Genomic DNA, 23850 nt, shown 5'->3' with positions numbered 1-23850 from the left:
TTTCTTCTCAAGCACATATGGAACGCTTGTAAAAATAGACCATATACTAAGCTGTAAAGTTAGTCTGGAAAAACTTCAGTGAGTAAATATCTTACAGACCATATTATCTGCCCAGGCAGTGCTTAGTCACTGTATGTTGTAACCAGTCAGGCAGGAACAAGGGATCAGACTCTATCTGAGTGCATGAGAAGCAACATTAGTAGTCTGATATATGTGGAAGTATTGCCAGTCCTTCACCAACCACATCAGGTTTCCTAATTCACATGCAAGAGTGTAGAACTCCAATACTTTGGCCAAGAGAAGTGCTGGAAAGTGATGGTTTGACTCAGGTAACTTGGCCTGACTTACCCCGAAGACCTGTTAAGGTTTTGGGGTACTTATTAAGCCAGGCCCTATGCCAGGGGCAGAGCATGGATTTTTCTCATTTAATCCTCAAAACAATCCTGTAAGGTAGATGTTTTAAAAACCCATTTAAAGATGAAAATAACAGAATTGGACCCAAAACTACCCAGCTAGCCAATATTGGAGCTGGCAGCTAAAATCAGGTGGGCCATGTGGCCTATCTGATATGTTTTAATGTTCACTAAATTTGCAGACAAATCTCCAAAAGTCTGTACTTGGTTTTTGGCTGTGTCTATATGAGCTAAGTAAAATGGAGACCTGTTAACTGATTTTTTTTAAGCATCTTTAAAAAGCTCAGTAAAAATTACTCTGTAAGGGTGAATTCTGCAGCTCTCTTTTGCCCCTTCTTAAATAAGGATTCAGATATCTAACAATTTAAAAAAAGGTAGATGTCCAAGATATTGCAAATGCAAATGAAAAATCGACACAGATTTACACAGAAGAATGTTGTTTAAGAGGAAATTTAAAAAGAAAGGAGTTACATTAGTGGAAAAAAATTTTTTTTTCAGATAAGGAAAATGAGGACCTTAACTGTATTTTAATTTATGCCCCATGTGGACTTAAAATACGGTGTGCGCACTCTATAAGATTTGTAAGAGGCCAAAGCATCTTTGTCCTTCTGGAATGTTGGCAGTTGGTTCATTAGCAATGTCAGTTGCACTGCTGTTTCTATAAACAAGCATTTTTTTTTTTGTTTTTGTTTGTTTGTTTGTTTGTTTTACCTGCATTTGGTCTGTATAGACACAGCCTTTGGAGGGTAGTGTGAATGAGTTTGGCTAGATCAGTTCATACAGTCCTGAAACAGGAGGAGCTAGTCAAATAAAGACACTTTCTCCAAAACCAAGTGATGAATCCTGAAGCCTGTTCTTATCCCTGGGGCTCATCTTGAAGAGAGGAGTCACCCTTCTCTCTCTTTCGGAAAAGGTGGCTTTGGAAAAGAAAACATGTAAGTTAGTGTAGGCCTTCCAGCCTGGCATACATTAATGTGGGTGGCCAAGAAATTGGGTTGGAGGCATTGGAAACATGGGAAAAAGGCACCCACAATAACCAGAGATCAGTGTTACCTTGGAATGGTGGCCATCTCTGCAGATACCTCACTGTTAAGATTTTGCTAAGTAGAAGATTAACTGGCATGACAATACCTAAGGTTAGAAAATGGAGCCTACTTCGTAGATACGCTAGAGGCAGGACTAATTATTATTTTCATGATTGGTTTTGCTGAGGGTGGTACAGAATCTTGTAGGAGCAGAATAGGTCAACTCCAACTCATGTTGAAATGAAACACACTGGGGTGAACAGTACCTTAGTAGGCTATTTAGGAAAAGTCACTTCAACACAAATTTTAATGGACACATAGAAAGAATGTTACACATAAACACACCATAAGATTAACGAAAGACAATTTCTTGGAAGATGTTGACTATGGTTCTGAAGCAAGGTATTTTTAAAAATATTTTGTTACTGAACAAAATGGCCTGTGCATATTTCTTCTTTTAGGTAAGGATCCATGCTTAGCATCTACCACTCTTAGTTTGTTCTTTGTGACTTGGAAGCAAAGCAAAGGATAAAAAAGATACCATTTTAGTGTTAGTATAGCTTTTTACAATCTTCTGGCAGCTTTTGTATTTATCACCATATGGGTGTACATTAAATCTGCATATCTCCCTCTCATTTATATGTTTATGAAGTTAAAAAGACATACACATGTGCACACAAAGTAATTAAGCAAGTGATATGTGTTTGACAATGTTTGGTGACTTAATGCCAATTAGAGGGGGGTTAAAAAAAAACCTTGCTTTTCTAATCCAATTGCTTCCATGCTTTTTGGTTTATGCACTTAAGGACAGAATCCATTTAAAGTGCAGAAATTTGCATACATGCAGGTTTGAGTGAGATTTCTATTTATTCCAGATGGCCTTGAAAAATTATTACCGAGGGCCTTAGAGACCTGGATGTCACGAGATCCATTAGGATGAGATTGAAATCACACTTGGGTTTGCAGCAGTTTCTCCTCTATGAGAGGGGGTATACTTTTGACATGGGGTGGCTGGGGGTGCGGGGGCTAAAGGTATGTATGTGACTGAGCTAGACTGTTCAGTGAAGCCAAATGAGCTCAGCTCAGCTCAAGGAGGGAGTCCTGTGTCACAGGACTGTAGGAAAGTGGTTCGTGATTTTCCAGAGTTCAGCTAAAAGCTAAGTGAAAGGCTGCATATGGGATTTGCATGCATGAAAGCGAGCAGTAACTTCGACAGTCTCTCCCCTTTTAAAAAATATGGTTGGATTAGAATGAGCATGACTGTGATGCTCCCCGTTGAATGCCATTTTTTGTTTTGCTTTTCAAGCATGGTGATGTAACCACTATTCATTGTAGGCAGTTCATAGGTCCCAGCATCTAGGGACAGGGTGTGGGGTCTCAGGTTGTGAACTTTGGCCGGGAATATCTTCTCTAGAGAATGTCGCAGAGGTCAGGTTTCCATGACAGCAGCAGGCAGGCCAGGGACCACGAAAATCCAGCTCTTCTGGTTTGCTGGGGTCTGATTCTGGGATGCAGCTCTTTCTGGTTAACAGAGAGGAGCTCTTATATGTAGTGAGCTTGCTAAGAAGGCGAGATCTGAGTGCCACAAAGCTCGAGGTATGCACAGCTCTATTATTTGGCTGTTGGTCTCTGAATCTCTTAGCACAAGAAACCTAGAAGGAAGAAGGTGAATGTTCTCCCACAATTTCAAGCAGGTAGAAATGTTCACAAAATGGTAGAAGTTCCAACTGAAACATTGGAAGCCCCAGTTGGGTCTGAGGAAGAGACATACTATTGGGGGGATAAAGATAAATTATTGCCATAATTAAATGGCAGGTTGCCTCTTAATGATTTAGACCTCCCCTTCCCAGATATAGCTTTGGGAACAATCAGTTGCACCCACATCGGCTTCAGGGCCCTAGAAGGACGCAGTGGTGCCGTGCACATTGCCAGCTTTAATAGTAACCCCGTAGGTCTAGGGGCCACTGGTGGCTGTCAACTTGGAATTCTGGGACACCATGGTTCTGCTGGATTAGGGATGAGAGCTGGTTTGGGGTGCCTCTAATCATTCAGCATAATTCACTCAAGATTCATCCAAGCTGTTGCCTGTGTCAACAGTTCGTTCTTTTTTTATTGCTGAAGAATCTTCCATGGCAAGTACGAAGACCAGTTTGTTTAACTCCCACCTGTTGAAGGACATCTGGGCTGATTCTAATTTTTGGCTATCACAAATAAAGCTGCTATAAACGTTCGTGTATAGGCTTTTGTGGAATGATCCGTGTTCATTTCTCTAGGATAAAAGCTCAAGAATGCAATTCCAGGGTCCTTTGATAATTATGTGTTTAGTTTTATGAGAAACTGCCAAACTGTTTTTACGGAAGGACTATATATGGTTTCACATTCCCAGCAGCCTTGCATGGTTGATCCCATTTTTCCCTATCCTTGCCAGCGTTTGGTGTTGTCACTATTTTTTATTTTAGCCATTCTGATAGGTGTGTAGTAATATCTCATTGTGGTTTTAATTTACCTTTCCCTGGTGGCTGATGATGTTCAGCATCCTTTCACAGGCTGACTAGCTATCTGGGCATCCTCTTTGATGGAATGCCTGTTCACGCTATTTGCATGTTTTCTGATGGGATTCTTTTTTCTTTAAGTATTGAGTTTTGAGTGTTATTTATATATTCTGTATATTAGTCTTTTGTCAGATGCATTGTTTGCAGATATTTTCTCTATGTCCATTGTCTGCCTTTCGTCTTCTTCACGTGGCATGAGATAGAGCAAAATTTTCTTCTTTTTTTTTTTTAAGAGACAGAGTGCGCATGTCAGTAGGGAGGGGAGGAACAAAGGGAGGGAGAGAGAGAGAGAGAGAGAATCTTAAGCAGGCTCCACACCCAGTGTGGACCCCAGTGGGGGAGGAGGCTTGATCTCATGACCGTGAGATCACGACCTGAGCTGAAATCAAGAGTTGGCTGAGTAACAGGCTGAGCCACCCAGAAGCCCAGGCACAGCAAAATTTCTAATTTTGATGAGGTCCAATCTGTTAATTTTTCCTTTTATGGATCATGATTTGGTGTCAAATTTGCCTAGCCCTAGATCTTGAAGATTTTCTCCTGTGTTTTTTCTAAAGACTTTATAGTTTTAATTTTTTACCTTTAAGTCTATGATAACATTTTAAAGCTATTTTCTTACTTAGATACAGTTCAGGCATCGAAATATTCACACTTGTAAAGCACACAGTCCAGTGGTTTTTAATATATTCAGAAAGTTGTGAGATCATTGCCGCCGGTAAATTCCACCCATTAGCAGTCACTGTCCATTCTTCCCTCCCCCAGCCGTCTTATGGGTGTGATATGGCACCTTATTGTGGTTTTGATTTGCATATTCCTCAAAGGTTATGATGTTATGCATGTTTTCATGTGTGTATTGCCCATTTGAATGTCTTTTTTGGAGAAATGTCTATTCAGATACTTTGCCATTATTAATTTTGTTTTTTTTTTTCTCTCTATAGTATTGAGTTAGGTGTTCTTTATAGAGTCTAGATTCAAGTTTCCTATCATATATATGTATTGCAAGTATTTTCCTCTCAGTGAGTCATCTCTTCATGTTCATTGAAGCATGAAAGTTTTAAATTTTCATGAAATCCAATTTAACTGTTCTTTGTTTTGTCTCTTATGAAGGCTTTGCCTGACCTGAGACCTCGAAGATTTACCCCAATATTTGTCTAGGAGTTTTATAGTTTTATCTCTTAAAGTCCATGAGCTATTTTGAATTATTTTTTAATCCATATTTTAAGATGGGGACCCAACTTCATTCTTCTCCAGGTGGATATCAGTTGTCCCAACATCATTAGTTGAAAAGACTTTTTTCTTTATTGAATTGCCTTGGTACTTTTGTTGAAAATCAATTGACCATCAGTTTATGGATTTATTTTTTATATTCTTTTTTTTTTTTTAAAGATTTTATTTATTTATTTGTCAGAGAGAGAGCGAGAGAAAGCAAGCACAGGCAGACAGAGTGGAAGGCAGAGTCAGAGGGAGAAGCGGGCTCCCCGTGGAGCAAGGAGCCCGACGTGGGACTCCATCCCAGGACGCTGGGATCATGACCTGAGCCGAAGGCAGCTGCTCAACCAACTGAGCCACCCAGGCGTCCCTATTTTTTATATTCTTAATTACATTTTGTTCACCTATATAGTCATTTAAAAAAAGATTTTATTTTTAATTAATCTCTACATCCAACATGGGATTTGAACTTTACAACCCTGAGATCAAGAGTCACACCCTCCACCGACTGAACCAGCCAGACACTCTTCATTATGGTTTTAAAAGATGGTTTTAATGTCCTTTCTTTCATTCTTGATTTTAGTAATTGACTCTTTTATTCTTGGTCAATCTAGGTTATGATTTGTCAATTTTGTTGATCTTTTCAAAGAACCAACTTTTGGCTTCATTGATTTTCTCCATTCTTTTTAACTCTCAATTCCCACTGCAATCTATAATATTTCTTTTCTTCTGCTTGCTTTTGGTTTAGTATACTTTTTCTTTTCCAGTGTCTTGTGGTGGAAAATTAAGTTATTGATTGAGACCTTTTAGTCTCTCTCTCTTTTTTTACATTTACAGCTATAAAATATTCTCTAAGAGTGGCTTTGGTTGCATCCTTAAGTTTGGTATGTTTTGTCTTATTTTAATCTATCTGAAAGGTTTCCTAATTTCTCTTGTGCTTTCTTCTTTGGACAATTGTTTCTTTAAGAGTGCATTGTTTGAGGGGCGCCTGGGTGGCTCAGTGGGTTAAAGCCTCTGCCTTTGGCTCAGGTCGTGATCTCAGGGTCCTGGGGTCAAGCCCCACATCAGGCTCTCTGCTCAGCAGGGAGCCTGCTTCCTCCTCTCTCTCTGCCTGCCTCTCTGCCTGCCTCTCTGCCTACTTATGATCTGTCTGTCAAATAAATAAATAAAATCTTTTAAAAAAAGAGTGCATTGGGGCACCTGGGTGGCTCAGTGGGTTAAGCCTCTCCCTTTGGCTCAGGTCATGATCCCAGGGTCCTGGGATCGAGCCCCACATCCGGCTCTCTGCTCAGCGGGGAGCCTGCTTCCTCCTCTCTCTCTCTGCCTGCCTCTCTGCCTACGTGTGGTCTCTGTCTGTCGGATAAATAAATAAAATCTTTAAAAAGAAAAGAAAAGAAAAAAAAGAGTGCATTGTTTGATTCCCACATATTTATGAATATCCTAGATATCCTCTTTAAATTATTTATAATTTCATTCCACTGTGGTCAGAGAACATACGCTATGCAGTTCAGTCTTTTAAAATATACCAAGAAGAGTTTTATGGCCTACCATATGGTCTGTACTAGAGATTGCTCTGTGGACATTTGAGAAGACTATGTTCTGTTGGTGGTGGACTGTTCTATAGATGACGCTAAGTCTTGGTTTATTGTACTGCTCAAGACTTCTGTGTCCTTGTTGCTGTTTTTGTACTTGTTCTAGTCATTATTGAAATTGGGGCATTGGGGCGCCTGGGTGACTTGGTTGGTTGGGCAACTACCTTCGGCTCGGGTCATGATCCTGGAGTCCTGGGATTGAGTCCCACATCGGGCTCCCTGCTTGGCAGGGAGTCTGCTTCTCCCACTGACCTCTCTTCTCTCATGCTCTCTCTCAAGTAAATAAATAAAATCTTAAAAAAAAAAAATTGGGGCATTGAAGTCTCCAGCTATTATTATTGAATTTTCTATTTCTCTTTCTAATTCTGTTTTTGCTTCATGTTTTTTTGGGTTCTGTTATTAACTGCATGTATATTTATGATTGTTATGTTCTCCTGATGTGTTGCTCCTTTTATCATTATAAAAATTTCTTCTTTATCTCTAGTAACATTTATTAAAGTTGGTTTTCTGTAATATTAATATAGTCATTCCATATTTCTTATTGTTCCTGTTTCTATAATATATGTCTTTTTCTCCTTTTTTGTTCAGATTATTTCTTTGAATGCAATGCATGTTTCCTGTGAACAACATATTTTTGGATCTTGTTTTTTTAAATCCATCTGATGATCTATGCTTTTTTTTTTTTTTTAAGCAATCTCTATACCCTATGTGGGGCTCAAACTCATGACCCCAAGATCAAGAGTTGGATTCTCTACCAGCTGTGCCAGCCAGGCCCCCATGTCTGTGCCTTTTGATTGGATTGTTCTGTTCATTAATATTATTGATAGCTCATTCCAAGTCTCTCATTCTATTTTTATTTATTTTTAAAAAATATTTTATTTACTTATTTGAGCTAGAGAGAGAGTAAGGGCCAGGAGACCGAGGGAGAGGGAGGAGCAGGCTCTCCACTGAACAGGGAGCTTGATGTGGGGCTTGATCCCCAGAACCCTGAGATCATGACCTGACCCAAAGGCAGACACTTAACTGACTGAGCCACTCAGGTGCCCCTGTCATTTTATTTTTAATTCTGCGTATCTCATATCTTTTTTTTTTGCTATTTCTCTTTTCCTCCTTTACTGCTTTCTGATGTATTAGGTTACTGTTTTCTAATATAACATTTTAATTCCTTTAATGATTTTGCACTGTAATTTGTTGTAATTTTTTTAGCATATTCTCTAGGGCTTAATCTGTACATTATAACTTTTCAGAATCTACTTGATATTTGTAATACATTATAGTTAGAAATGTTTCTAGAAATATTTCCCTCAATCTATTCCTTCTTCTCTCTTTTTGTGCTATTATTGTTATAAAATTTACATCTGTATTTTACAAAGCTGGCAGTACATTATTGTTCTTAACCATAAATAATTTTGAAGTGCACTTGGGAATAATTCTACTGTTGTTGGGTGGAGTTCATTAAGTCCTGCTGTTGGGTCAATGTGGATTAGGTCTTTGTGGTTGAAGGTATCATGGAGATTTTGTATATCCTTGTCGATTTTCTGTATAATGGTTCTTTCAGTTGTTGAGAGAGGTGTTAGAATCCCTAACCATAATTATAGATTTGTCTGTTTTCTCCTTTCACTTCCATCAGTTTTGGCTTTCTATATTTTGCAGCTCTGTTGTTTGTTACAGACAGATTTGGGATTGCTACGTGTTCTGGGTCAACTGACTCTTTTATCATTATGTAATGTCCTCCCTTCAGTTTGGGTTATTTTCTTTGTCCCAAGGTCTATTTTCTCCAAAGCGAACATAGCCACTTACACTTTCTCCCGACTGATGTGTGCATGAGTACATGATATGTCTTTCTGTCTACCTGTCAGTGCCTTCTAACACTTATTTTAGAGTATTTTATGGATACATTAAAATAGCATATCTATTATCTATTATTATCTACTATTATTATCTATCAATGTTATCTAAAATAACATATGTTATTACTTGGAGGAATAGAGAGAAATGTGTACCCACCCAGAACTATAAGTAGGCACAGTTCACCTGTTTCTGTTCGCTCCAATGGCCTGGTGGGCTATTGAAGGCATCGAGGCTGTGGGTTGCACATACCTAATTTGAGTGCGGTAATCCCCTATTACTAAGTCAACTTCTCTGTACATCGAGTGTTGTAGTGACTCCGTTTTCTTTATTTCCAGGGATCAGACTCTTGAAGTCCAAGTATTTTTAATTAAATAGGCCCCCACCTTTATCTTATTTTGGTTGTGTCCATCTCTCCTTTTCCTTTATCTTTGGAGGTGTTTGGTTTCGGGAGAGTTGGGTCGTTGTGGGATCTGGACATTTCTGCCTGCTGTCACAAGTTCAGCAGGAAAAGAAATGAAAAACTGTCTTGCACTAAGATGTAGGACTGGTAACACTGCCCCTTTTGACTAGGATGGACTCCTTCTCATTAACTAGTGCATTCTGTATGTAGCGAATGCCTCCTGTGTGCCAGGCGCTGGGTCAGGTGTTGGGACAACAGAGCCGATGGTGTCTGCTTAGACAAGTGAGGGGTGACCAGTAGACAAATAGGGTGAGGGGCACTGTGATTAAGCTGAGCACAAGTCGCCATGAGGATGAAGAGGAGGTGACATCCAGGCTGCTGCATCCCCAAGGCTCCACAGCCAGGCAGGGCACAGGGGAAAACCCAACAACGCAGCACAATGAAAAGCGCAGCTCCAAGAACATGTAGGGCTTGCACTTAGGGGCTGGGATGAAAATGGTGACCTCGGAATTAGAGAAGCCAGGGCTCATGGAAGCCTTGTAGGGCATGGAGCATATTTGGGACTTTATCCTGAATGCCATCAGAGAGCACGGGGAGTCAAATGGAGGAGTAATGTGATCTGATTTGTGTCTTAACTCGTCGCCTGGGCTCCTGTGTGGACAGAGGACAGGAGAGGGCTGAGAAAATGGCAGGGAACCCAGTTAGAAGCTGTGGAAGTCTAGGGCAGATGGGGTGATGGCTGGGCTAGGGGCACGTGGAAAGGTGAATGGTTTCAGGAATATCCGGGAGGGAGAACAAAGAAAGAATGTGTGACTGAAAGGTGTGGCTCGTGGGGAGTGAGAGAGTGTTGTTAATATCAGAATGTGTCGCTTGACTTAAAAGTAACTCTTTTAACCCATTTTCCCCTAATAACAAAGAATATTGTTAAGTTATTGGTGTCCATATGACTGTGTTCGAAATCTCAGTCTAACCAAGGATTGATTCTGCCCAGATTGCCCCCCAATCTTATAGGAGCACATCTGAGGGTATCTCTTGATTCATCCACTCTTTCAAACATTTTTATGTAAAACATAAAATCTATCAACTTCTACAATTTTATAGCTGTTGTTGCTCTTTGCTTTAGCTTGACATGTTTTAATGGTCCCCAAACTTGGGTATTATTTGAATTTTGCATGTATTAGTGCTTTCATCATGTCCCATAAATATCTTGGTTTCCAGCTTGAGCTGGGTATATTGGGAAGAGATGAGGTTGAGCTAATGTGCCATATCTGAAGGATTTTAGGTATTTTAGCTTGCCCCTGATGATGTGGGACAGCTGAAGAACAAGGCTTTACCCAGTGATGAATTTTAACGGGGGAAGAGTTACTGTAAGAAGTCTCGTTGTCTTTGCAAGGTACTCAAACTAGTGTTGGATGCTGGAGGGGAAAATTACTTTTTTTTTTTTTTTGCAGAAATGCAGGCACTGCAATGCCTAGAGAATTGTTTCCCTATTGCACACCTGAGTAATCTTATTATGAATTCTTTTGCATAGTGGGAGGACCTTCAGTGGATGGCAACTAGACCTGGGAGCAAACGTTCCCAGGTTCCGTTCCCAGTTCAGCACATTGACTCTGGACAAAACCCCTAAAGTGTTTTCTGCTTCAGCCTCCTTAATGGCGAAGTGGAAGTGAACACCATCACTGAACTCATGAAGATGCAGGACTGGGGGACCCCTGGTTGGCTCAGTCAGTAGAGCATGTGACTCTTGATCTCGGGGTTGTGAGTTTGAGCCCCACACTGGGTGCAGAGATTACTGAAAAATAAAATCTTAAAAAAGGGAGAGAGAGATACGGGACTAATAGATAATGCCTTAAAACCACTTTGAGGGACGCCTGGGTGGCTCAGTTGGTTGGACGACTGCCTTTGACTCAGGTCATGATCCTGGAGTCCGGGGATTGAGTCCTGCACCGGGCTCCCAGCTCCACAGGGAGTCTGCTTCTCCCTCTGACCTTCTCCTCGCTCATGCTCTCTCTCTCAAAGAAATAAATAAAATCTTAAAAAAACCCACTTTGAGTTCTATTGAGAAATACCTTGTTCTCAAGTAGTCTGTAGTTTTTAAGTATCAATATATTGTCAAGAAATGAATCAGTGGGGGAGCAAAATATGTAGACCAAATACCAGGAGTTATTGACATCAGTAAACAGATGGAAAAGATGGTGTTAAAATGAAGAGGAAAGTATTATTCTGCCAATAAAAGGGAGACATTGAAATGTTCATCTGATTTAGATAAGGTCCATGGCCTAGTGCCTTGAATGGCTTTTTCTCACTTCTTGGTAATGAGTTGAATTTGGAGGGGTGTGATAAATGAAGGCAATCAGAATTTATGAGAACAGGTGAAAGGAGAAAATCCTTTTTAGCTGAGCCAAAGTGATACTCTCCAAATCCACTTAGTGAGTTTCTGAAAGAGTATTTAATTGTTAAAATGCTGCTGCTGCTGCTTAAGTCTACAGCTTTCTGACTTTACTCTTTTCAGAGATTTGACCTGTAAGGCAGCTGATGGAGATGATTGCTCTTCAGCCTCTGAGCCAAATTATTCATTCCATAAAATATTCTCCTGCCTCCTACCTCCAAGCATGTGATTTGAAGGAAAGAAGCCCTAGGGCCCTATGTAATTGACATGTCTGGCGGAAGGATGATGTGGGCTTCTTACTGGCTTAGTAACTTGAAGGGAGGTCCTCCCCATTCAACCTGAGCCCGCTCAGGTGGGGTCCTGGCTAGCTCTTGAGCCCAGGATGAATGTAGGTAGCTGAACCATCTTTTGAATAGTATACCAAACTTGTAGCCTGGGAATACCTCAAACATGGTATTTATCATAATACAATACAATTGCCATTTAAAAATTTTGTTCCACCTGATGTGAATTCTTTAAGGCCAAGAACTTTGTTTCATGTCTGTCTTCCCAGAGCCATTGTCCATAGCAGTCAGTCCATGTTTGCTGAATAAGCAAAATAACGTTCAAGCATCATGACTCCAATATTCCAAATGCTAAACACAGTTTTGTCTTTAACCGGGTGGTACCATTGCCAGCTTTCCAAGGAACCTGAATGTTCTCCAAAGCATTCGCAAACTTGACTGTGCACAAATCACCTAGGGATCTTGTTAAAATGCATATTCTAATTCAGTAGGTTTTGGGTGGGCCTAAGATTCTGCGTTTTTAATAAGCTCCCAGGTGATGCTGATGCTATTGGCCTGCATACTACACCTCAGGTAACAAGGATTTAGACCCTGGTCTCTGCCTCATCTCCAAAATTTAGTCCATCACCAAGCCTTGTTGACTCTATCCCTTCTGTTCCAACTCTGAACACTCATCTCTCTTCCTGCTGCCACCACTTTAGTGAAACCTTCCTCGTTTTGTTTGTTTGTTTGTTTGTTTGTTTGTTTTGTGGGGACTATGGCAATAGCTTTCATCTAATTTCCCCAACTCAGTCCCCTCCACTCCATTCTCTATACACACCATAACCAGGATGATGTTTCTCAAATACATTTCTGATAGTGCTCATCCTTGTAGCCTTCTATGTAGGATACAGTAACAATCCCATGTGTTGCTAGATTTGTCTTTATATTAAGTAGGAACAGAGGCAAGGGCAAAACAATGTGAGGCTTGAGGAGCCAAGGGCTTAGAGTGGTGGTTGACCAGTCTTAGGGGCCAAGTCATACAGATAGGGCTGCCTACAGATACTGTTCTTTACTTGAATCCATCTAACCATCCATCCATCCAACCAACCAACCATCCATCAATCCATCCGTCCATGCATTTGTCAGTTAGCTACCTGGTCAGGAACACGACATGCTAAGACTGTTGGCTCCTGGACCAGACAGTCAGATAAGCTTCTTCATGTCATTTATGGTAAAACCCCCATAACTTGATATCCATTGTTTTAGATTCTCTGGCAATGAGACACTTCAATGTTTTCTGGTCAAAATATTTATTGTTCTGTGCCCAGTCAGTCTAAAATACCCTGCTCAAGTTTTTTTTTTTTTTTCATTTGAGTTACTGAGGATTTTATTGTGCATCAGATAGCAATGTGTTACAAATCCCATACCTAAAAGATTTTTAGGTATTTCTTGCCATTTTCTTTTTCTCTCCAATTTCTCTTGGCTTGCTTTCAGCCAGGGATTGGTAGATGGTAAGTATGTGCACGTTCTCAGTGACGTGTAAGCCTTGCTGATACTAAAGACTTCCTGGGGTGAGGTGGGCGGGGGGGGGGTGGCATAGGTCCTGTCACAGCACCTAGGGTGACTGTGGCTACTGCACAGTGTCACACTTCCAGGATTAGGCATTCAGTTTTGGATTGACAAAGAAGCCCACTTGTGCTTGCTGAGACCTACTGTATCTGGGATGGCCAGTCGTTAGGAGGTGGAGAGAGAAGGGAGATGGGGAAGACATTTTATGTTTTGGGAGGATGGAAGGAGGGGTAGGGGTGGGCATCTATCTCAGGAATTCTTAGCTCCATGCCACTTTTCAGTCTTCAGCCAGAGCTGTGGCCCCGCGCCTCCCCCAACCTTTGGAGCTTGGCTGTATTCAGGGGAGAACGTGGAGCCATGTTGACACTTGGTAGAACATGTTTTCTTCCCCCTTTAACTGAGCATCTCATCACTGGGGTTGTTCTTTGTTCCTCTTTCCAGGGTTTTCTGTATGCTGACTAATGCTCATAACTGGCTTTCTCTAGGGAGAAGTGCTGAGAAGATCAATCCAAGGAGATCTTAGAGGGTCAATCAGGTTTTCAAATGTGTTCAGGCAGCTTCTGTTTTGTTCAGTGAGACGAAATGCTTCTGAGGACAGAAATTTGCACGCGAAGTACCTCCGGGAAGGCAGCGGGGCCATCACACCATCAGGGACAACAGCCTGAACGTCCGGTTCTGCTTAGATTTCAAATGACTGTTGAAAACTCAAGAGCGAGGGGGAAGTGAAGTGCCTTTGACTTGAAGGAATTTGTTAATGGAAGATCAAAGTTGTAAAAACTATGCCTTCCTGTGCATTATGGGAGGGCAGGGGAGAGGATGATGGGAGGGGGAAACCTCACAAAATCCCACTTTTCAGTCATTTCACATTTTCTCCAGTTTTTCAGCTCCTATAGGGCTTAAGAAATAACTAACCTGAAACCTGGATTGTATTTCAGGCAAAACTTCAGAGGGTGTGGCTTAGGCTCTTAGAACTCAGGGCTGCTGAACTCTGGGTTCTTAGAAGTCCCTCTTTGGAAAAGTTGATCATGTAAGTTGACACCTTTAGAATGGAGAGTTTGTACAACCTTAGTGTAGGAAATTGGAAAACCACATCTCGCCTTTTCTCCTCAATTATGACATTAACTATGGTCATGCCTGGAGGGTGAAGTGAATATTTTAGCCACTGGCATGAAGAGATTGGCCTGCCTTTACATAGTGACTTTCTAGGTCCTGCAGGGGTCCAGTTTGCAAGCTCTGAACGCTGGGGGTTTGTCCAGAGTCATCCCCTCCCTGTTCTACACATTTAGAAGGCAGCTGCTACTGCCAAGCCGGGAAAAGCAAGTTATTTCCAGGATCCCTTAAAGAATACATAATTTGAAAGGGAATTTTGTAAAGTATCACCCAATGTGGTCCACTATCCTGTATGAATTATCCCTTCATTAGATCCTTTTCTAGACAGTTCCTTACTTCCATTCCCTTCTGTCATCATAAAAGTTAAGGACCAGTTGCATAAAGGCACCGCATGGACTTAGGGTCAATCTGAAGGTGTGATAGGACTAGTTAGCCACACTTAGGCATCTTGTCCTGTGAGTCCAAAAGAAGGATCATGAAACTTAATGTGAGAGTATGGCGGGCTGTCAGCAAGAGGGGGTGGGGGGCTTTTCAGAGTAAACAGGACAGCTAGTGGGCCTTCCCTGAAAACCATCCAGTGAGAGAGACCAGGTCTTACCTGACCAGATTCCAAGGAGATGGCAGATGGGCTTCAACTGAACTGTACTTCAAAAGGCTTTCTTCCGGACGTGGAGGGAAATATCTCCCATCTGGAAAATCATGGCTGCTTGTGGCCTGTTTAAAAAAAAAAAATCACTGGCTCTCGATACCACGTGTCCTAGCCTCTTAGACTCCGTGCCATCATGTGCCTTGGCTGAGTTGAGCTGCTGAGGCTGTCGATGTGTCTGTCATCTGGCTCTTCCAGGATGGACCGTCTGGACAATCTTCAGAGCTCACAGTGATTTCAAAAGGGAGATACAGACTTAAGAGATGAAGCCCTCTGCTATTGGCAGAGAGAGTGCAATATAAATTACTACCACCTGAAGCCCCTCTGTTGGAAAGAACCTGATTCCAGGCAGAGCTGGGGTTGCTCTGGGACTACATGCTGTTAGGGTATGCAAGCAGACAGGTATGATAGCAAATGATGCAGACTTGTCCTGATGAAGCAGTTCAAAACCTAACTGTGCCATTTGCTAGCGACGCTGCTTTGGGCAATTTAGTTCACCTGTTCGATCTTCAGTTTGCTTCTAAGATGGGGAAAGGACAGTGCCTGCCTTCTCTACCTCTTGGGTTTGCGTTGAGGCAGATGTAAAAGAGCTTTACACAGAGTGAAGGCCTTCCCCATTTGCCCATGGCCAGGCAGGTGCAGGACTCTGCCAAAACTTTTCTTACCTTAATGTGCAAAGAAATATTCTCTCCCATAGGGACTTGTGGCTCCATTTTATCAACGAGGCCTCAAAATAAGAGGTGTGTGCCTTTGGAGAAGTCACCTTGGGAGGACCCAACATTTCCAACCATGTGGAGGTGACTTTGAACTTTTGGGAGCCCCCTCCTTGAGAATGGCCTTCAGAACCAGTCTTTTTAGACACAAAGGAAACCTCTTCCAACACAGTAATTCACTGGATATGCTTGGACCTTGCCACAATTTCTCATAGTTACATATGGTATTCAAACCTCAGAATGTCAGATTTCCCAGGCCCCTTAGAAACATTCTGGTCCAGTAGTTTTCATACCATGTTCCCTTTGGATTCCAATTATTTGGAGAAGACATATGAAGGTTGGGGGAATCTCCAAAGCTTCATTGCAGTGTTTGATGCTAAGGTGCCATTAGTTGTAGTCAACATCAATTTACTGTCGGCACTTCGGGAATATTAAAAGAATGAACGCCACTCTTCTACGACCTGTCCTATTTTAAATGTGAACTATGATTCAAATACAAGGTAGCTTAAAATTAAGAAGATGTAATGGTTTCTGCTAAACAGTGGAAGTGTACACCACTGGAAAGACATTGTTCCTTTGCTCGGGTCCTCTGTTGGCTCACAGATACCGTTTCATGTGACAGATTTCTGCTCCTACAAAGTTTGAAAACTGACCTAATCCAGAGAGAAGGTCGTATAGTTAGTTCAGGCAATTTCACCAAGTTGTTGCCATAGCCCGAGCCCTGAGGACTGCCTTATACCGAGCCTTGGTGTTTACGGTAACAGAGATAGCCGAGGGTTACCAGCGGGCTCATGGCCAATGGCAGTGCTTTCTGTATTACCAGCGGGAGCACCCAGCCAGGGAGGAGCTGGGGCTGGCCCCAAAGGGCAAGGCTGACAACGGTCCAACTGCTAATGTGAGGATTAGCTGTAGCTTTGGGTAATCTGTCTCCAGTTCAGTCTGGTTCCGGAAGAACCTCAAAGACTCATTGCACTTGGCTGCTTCTTGGCCTGCTGAAATTTTCCCTTTTCAAGTATATCTTCTTTTGGAAAAATTGGATGAGACATTATTTTTTGGAAGTTGATCATTTTTTAAAGCTGGCATAGCAATGTTTATAAATGTTAACACTTTAATAAAAATGTGATGGGAAGGAAGAAAACCTCCACCCACTTGTTCTGTCCCTTCTGTGAGTGATTTGGTGTCAGGTTGGCTATCTGGGAGCACAGGCCCAACTCTGCTGGGCCTTGGGATATCTGTTGAGGTACAGAAGACAACGATTCGGTCCCTCCAAGAAACTGAACCTTCTTCTCAGTGCTGGCCCTGGGCCAGGGCCAGATTTGGTGAGTTGGCTGCCTGGAAAATCCCACTCCTGTGTTTCCCTTTTGTGGCTGAGCAGAAAGTTTCCATTTGGAGAAACCTATGATGTTAATTTCACTTCGCTTAATGGGGGAAAAAGCTAGGTACCTGATCTTAAGTAAACCACTCTGCAAACATTAGCCATCCTCAATAACATTTCGTGGTTCGACTGCAATTTTGCGGAGTGCGATTTCCCTCCGTTTTGCACAGAGACTGTCTTGAGACCCAGAAGGGTATTACATGATACGGTGTTTGTCAGATGAGGGCCCAGCTTTGCCTCGCTTGAGTAGGTTTATCAGGGTGGTAATTGTCAGTGGATTCCGGAATTCCCTGGTCAACTGAAGCATTCGTATGTAGTTGTTAAAGTGATGAGATCACCCAGAAAGCGCACTGTCAGGGAAGTAATGTTAGCAAGGTGATGGCAACTTAATCATCATTTTCTCCCTTTGGGAGAGCAGAATGGGGGTCAACTTCAAGGCCTGTTTTTACTATTGAAGCCCAAAATTCACATTCTATCTCAGAGAAGATGGTTAGTTAGTGAGTTGTATTGAATTCAATGGAGACAATTCCATGACAACTTAAGCCAAAGTTTAAAAGAGTGGGTAGGGGTGCCTGGGTGGCTCAGTTGGTTAAGCGTCTGCCTTCGGCTCAGGTCATGATCTCAGGGTCCTGGGATCGAGTCCCGCATCGGGCTCCCTGTTCAGTGGGGAGACTGCTTCTCCCTCTCCCTGTGCTGCTCCCCCTGCTTGTGCTCTCTCACTTTCTCTGCCCAATAAATAAATAAAGTCGTTAAAAAAATACATAAGAGGGTGGTAAAAAGACAGCATCTCAGAGCAAATAGTACAGAGCCCGAGGGAGAGGTAGAGGCAGAAAGAGGAAACGGTTAATCAACCAACATTTGCCAGGATGGTGTGTAATCATGCTTGACTTGGTGGAACAGGCTGTTTATGCCTAATGTGTTCCTCAGTCCCCAAAGCAGGGACTCCTGTGGTGGTTTCAACTGCCGTATCTTTAGATCCTCATGCAGGGTTTGGCACGGGGTTGGGACTCATACATTGACAAAGTACAGAGGACTGTCCCTGTACTGGAGGATGTTCCGGGGGTTGGTGGGGACTAGCAGCCACAGAGGCCGGAGGAAAAGCGATGGGTTAGGAGTTTCCATAGTGGGTCAAGGGAAGGGACAGTTCTCACCAAATGAAGGAGCACAAAGATGAACATTTGGATTTGGCGAGAAGGTTCCAAGAGAAATGTTAGCACAATTTTAGAGGGTCTTATTCTGAGCCACAAACCACAGGTGTCCCTGACCCCTTTGTGGGTTGGACAATAAACACCTTTCCAGCACCTTGCACAGTGTGGTGCCACAGTCTGCATTTATTAGACTGCACGTTTTACCGAGTTGCATTGAGTGGTCTGGGAGAAAGAGGGGATAAGCTCAAGCACCACCCAGAAGCCTAACCTGGGCCGAACATGGGGACAGGGGTGTGCAAACATAGGCTATCTAGATGGAGAAGCAGCCACTCTCAGAGCAGGGGTGGGGAGGTCCATAGACTTCATTGAGTCCTGTCCCCTCAATGAACCCATGAGGAAACAGAGACTCCATGAGGGGAAGTGACTTGTCCCAGGTCACGCACTGGGTGAGTTGCAGAATCAACACTGAAGTGGAGACCCCCTGATTCTGTTTTTTTGAGAGAGAGAAAGAGGGCACAAGCAGAAGGGAGAGAAAGAATCTCAAGCAGGGGCTCGATCCCAGGACCCTGAGATCATGACCTGAGCCGATATCAAGAGTCAGCCACTTAACTGACTGTGCCATGCAGACAACACACCCATCCCCGGATTCTTAATCTAGAGTTTGTCCACCTTTACATTTCATGGTGACTTTGCAGTGGAGATCACCCAGAGGAAGGTCAGGAGACAGAATTTAGTGACTTGGCCACAGTCACGCTAGTGAGGGGCAGAAGCCAGGCTCTGTCTCATTTATAGCCTGTGGATCTAACTACAGGAGAGTGTGAAAGCAGGTTTGGTGGCAGGAGGAGGACAGGACCCCTTAAGAGGGATGCTCAGGAAAGGCTGTCCTCCAGAGGTTACATTTGAGCTGAAATTCCGGAGAATAATGGGAAGGAACTAGCCATGGACAAGCTGAACATAGTTTGGGCTGATCCAGTCACAACTGCAAAGGTTCTGAGGTTGATTCACTCCAAGGAATGTTGATGAGCTCTTTGTGTAAGCCCTTTTTGAGGGTCATTGTTCGACAGGCCCACTGGATAGGTGTTACTTTGCTGGTATGTCTCACTCAAGAGTGTGCACTAGAAGTTCATGAAATGAAACCTCCTAAAACTTGTCTGTTGACCTGCTGGATTTTTGGTGAGAGCAGGATGGATCATTGGCCTCCAATAGGAGTTCAGGAGCAGTAGGAAGGAAATTAGTTAAGAGTGGCCTCTTTAAGTGCCTGTAGGACCAGGTTCCTGGGAAAATACTAGCAAATATTTCCCCTCCAAGACTTTTCATACACATCATGCTACAGGATTCCTAGAAGTCTTTTTCTCCCCTGTGTCCATCAGAGGCTTGTATTTAGAGGCACATGGATCAAAGGCAAGGAACCACTGCTGCTGGAAACCTAAAACCATCCCTGTGTGGGCTCGGCCCCGGAACAAAGCAACGCCACGTCCAGGATTTTCCTTCCTGCTCTGGAACCGACTGGCCTTGGACTCTGCAAGTTGTACTTTTCCTCTTTATGTGGGCTACACAGAACATGTCTATCCTCCTTTCTGACCTGATTGTACTTTCATCCGCAGGGCTTACGAAGGCATTCACAAAATCCAAATTCCCTGCAGTATAGATCCTCAGGGTGTTCCTTGATAGCGATTCAGAGGAATGTGTGTCCTTGAAAGAGTGCCCGTAAGTTGCTGTGCACATTGCCGAAGGAGACAAGATAATGGAGCCCAAACCTTGGCTTCTTAGTTCCCTTCCCTTTTTTTCATGGTGATACTTTTCAAGGTCACGTTCTTTGATATTGTTGGCCACACAAAACTGATGAACAAGAATTCTTCCTGAGATCAGTGGCCCCAGCAACACAGCAGAGAGTGTTTTACTAAAATGGGATCCTTAGATTTGTTTGCATCTGTTGCTTATTTCTGCCTGAAGTTCTGAGATGTGCTGGTGACAGTCAAGATTCATAGCAATCTGTTATCGCAAGAGAAGAGAGGAATGTTCTATTATAAGGCATCGGTCCAAATTTAAAGGATTTCAGGATCCCAGGAGGACAAAGTGAATGTGAATATATTGGGAACTCATGATCACATCATCATCTTCTATCCCCTTAAGAATGGTGTTTGGCCGGGATGGGTGGCGATTCCCTTTTTCCTCATTTACTACCAGCTTTCTAGCTATTCAAGGGATGACCATTCTTGGTGGTGGTGAAGTTAGGCTGCATGACATACTACCTCCCTAGGGATCTTACTCCAAGCCAGGGGTGGTCACAAGGAATCGTTGCTCCTCCTGCAATACTCCGTAGACCGGGACGAAACCACAAGATGAAGTAATGTACATTTTTGCCTTTGAAAGTGACTTTGAAAAGTGCCTGGTGGGAAATCAGGATATGAACTATTGCTGAGTGAAATACAATGCCCCAGAAAAAAAGGGAAGACACTGTACACTTCAAATCATTATAAAACTGACCATCTGGGTTCTATATTAAACCACAGATCTCAATTTGTTATGGCTTGAGGAATGACTTCGCAATGAGCACTCCTTCCCCAGACCTTCCTCAGCCTCAGGAAAGCATTCTCTTTTCATAAATGTGGTTAGGAAAAAAAAATTACCTTAAGTTCAGTTGTGTTTTAAAAAAAAGTTCAAATCAATGATTCTTAATGAAGTCACTGTGTTTGCTTATCTCTTTGCATCTGGCCTTACTCTACGGTCTTGCATTGCTAATTCCACTTTAGCTATGGGAAATACACCAGCGTGTGGCCACTGGGCCATGAGATAAATCGGATCAGTGCCCAGGAGACAGTTGAAAAATCTCTCTGCCTAGATTCAGGAAACAAGACCCTGTACAACTTACTTTGGAAAACCCTTAGGCATCAAAATCCTGGCGTTTCTATGTTTTGAGACCACTCTGTAGTAGCCTGGTTTTGATAATCATTTAAAAGTATTTTACTTAATTAGAGCAGGATTTGCTCAAGCAGAAAATCACATTTATATGTTGACTTGGCTTTAACACCTCATGGCGACTCCTAGTCTCTAATCGGAAAAGGCAGCTTGGTGACTGGCTCCGTGCTGGTTGGGGGTCTGCCCACTGCCGGCATTGCAAGGGCCTAACCCCAAACCTGGGATTCCGGTGCGGTTCTTTTGTGTGCCTAGCTTGGAGCCACTTCCATGATTTCTAATTTAGGAAAGCAGGGGAACCAACAGACGCATGTATAACTCAGCTACTTTGATAGGCCTCTCAAGACCTCTCCTAAATTCTCCTTTAAAAAAAACTTATTTTTTTGGATACATAATTTACATACCATATAACTCACCCATTGAAAGGGTACAATTTGATAGTTTTGGATGTATTCACAAAGTTATGCATCCAAAACCATGGTCAGTTTTAGAATTTTTTTTTTAAATGAAATATAGTTGATACACAATATTTCATTAGTTTCAGGTGTTTGGGACAGTGATTTGACAAGCCTGCATATTGTGGACATTTCACATAAATGGAATAATACAATATGTGGTCCTTTGTGATGAGTTTCTTGGTTCATCTCTGTTGTAGCATGAATCAGTATCTTATTTCATTTTATTGCTAAATAATAATCCATTGTATGGATGCACACATATTATTTAATCTCTTCATCAGTCAATAGACATTTGGGTTGTTTCAGCTTTTTGACTGCTGTGAAAAAAATTGTGCTATGAACATTTGTGTACAACTCTGTGTGGACACATGCCTTCATTTCTCTTGAGTATCTACTTTGAAATGGAATTGCTGGGTCATATGGTAACCCTGTGTTTAATCATTGGCAGAATTGCCAGGCTGTTTTCCAAAGTGGCTGCACAATTTTATGTTTCCACCAGCAATGGCTCAGGGTTCCAGGTTCTCAACATCCTTGCCAAAACTTGTTATCATTGGTCTTTTTCATCATAGCTATTCTAGTGGGTATGAAGTGGTATGCCACAGTGATTTGGGCTTGCATTTCCTGATGACTAATTATATTGATCATCTTTTTGTCTGCTTATTGGCCATTTTATATTTTCCTTAGAGAAGTATCTATTCAGAATCTTTGTTTTTAATTGGATTATTTGACTTTATAGTAGTGAGTTGTAATAGTTCTTTATAAATTCTAGATACGAGTCTTTTATCAGTTGTAGAATTTGCAAAACGTTTTTTCCATTCTATGATCTGTCTTTTCACTTTCTTGATGGCATTCTTTGAAGTGCAAAAATGCTCACTTTTGATGATGTATGGTTTGTCTATTTTTTTCCTTTTTTTTAAAAAAAGATTTTATTTATTTATTTGTCAGAAAGAGAGAAAGAGAAAGCACACAAGCAGGCAGAGACGGAGGGAGAAGCAGGCTCCCTGCTGAGAAAGGAGCCCGATGCGGGACTTTAACCCAGGACCCTGGGATCATGACCTGAGCCGAAGGCAGCAGCTTAACCCACTGAGCCACCCAGGCGTCCCTATTTTTATCCTTTTGTTGTTTATGGTTTTGGTGTCATATCCAAGAAGCCATTGCCTACCCAAGACTACAAAGATTTACAGCCATGTTTTCTTCTAAGGGTTTTATTTTTTTCACTCTTCCATTTATGTCTTTGATCCATTTTGAGTTAATTTTTGTATATGGTGTGAGGTAGGAGTCCAAGTTCATTCTTTTGTATATGGCTATTGAGGTGACCCAGAACTGTTTCCTGGGAAGGCTAGTGTTGGCAAGTCCCAACACCACCCTGCAGCAGCCTCAGTCTAGTGACTTCCAGCAGAGGAGATGTGGAATCGAGGTGAGCTGGCTTTGGTGGTGGCAGCCCAATAACCACGTTCCAAGTCTTTACCTGACATTACCTCGTCCACCTCAACTATGTTTACTGGGATCCAGTTACAGAAACTTATGGAATTCCTTATCTAGAATATTTCACTGTTGCAGAGGTAGGTGGTGGAGAGTTAAGGGTCACATTATGGGTACAGTGGAAGACTCAGCGTGTAGGGAAGAACAGCAATGGGTATGTCACAGCTCTGCCTATTGCCCCAGAATTTTGCCTTGGTTTGGCTGCTAAACTTGGAGTTATTACAGGAGATTTGAGGAAGTGACAAAACAAGGCTGTCTACATTCAATTTTTCTTTAATAATTCCCTGGAACTGCCAGACAGCATAATAAAGCATAAAAAAGAAAAAAAAAAAAAAGAAAAACAATAAAGAAGAAAAAACCCTGCCATTTTGCACAAGTATGATTGTACAGATAGAAAATCCACAAGAATCTTCAAATCAATGTTTTGAATTCATAAAAGTTAAGCAAAGTTGTTGGATATAAAGTTAGCACAAAATCAATTCCATTTCTACATATAAATGATAAAGTTTGAAAAAGATGCCATTTGGCATGGCATCAGAAAACATTAAGTGCTTAGGAAGAGTAACAAAAGCTATGCAAGACCTCGCTGAAGTTTGTAAGATTTTATGGAGAAACATTAAGATGACCTATGCATGTGGAAAAAGCTACATACGTGGATTAGAGAACTTGATATTATAAAGTTGGTACTTCTCTTGCAAGCAAAATCCCACTTATTTTTGTGGGACTTGTTAAGCTGCGT

General features: G+C 42.1%; 1 protein-coding gene across 3 annotated transcripts in view; it reads left to right on the top strand.

The window, feature by feature from the left end:
- HS6ST2 (heparan sulfate 6-O-sulfotransferase 2) overlaps positions 1-23850 on the top strand; it is a 280792-nt gene that overhangs the window by 11783 nt on the left and 245159 nt on the right. The window lies entirely within an intron of this gene.

Source organism: Mustela lutreola, chromosome X (assembly GCF_030435805.1).
Source record: "Mustela lutreola isolate mMusLut2 chromosome X, mMusLut2.pri, whole genome shotgun sequence".
Taxonomy (NCBI): domain Eukaryota; kingdom Metazoa; phylum Chordata; class Mammalia; order Carnivora; family Mustelidae; genus Mustela; species Mustela lutreola.
This window is presented reverse-complemented; position numbering and strand designations above follow the sequence as displayed.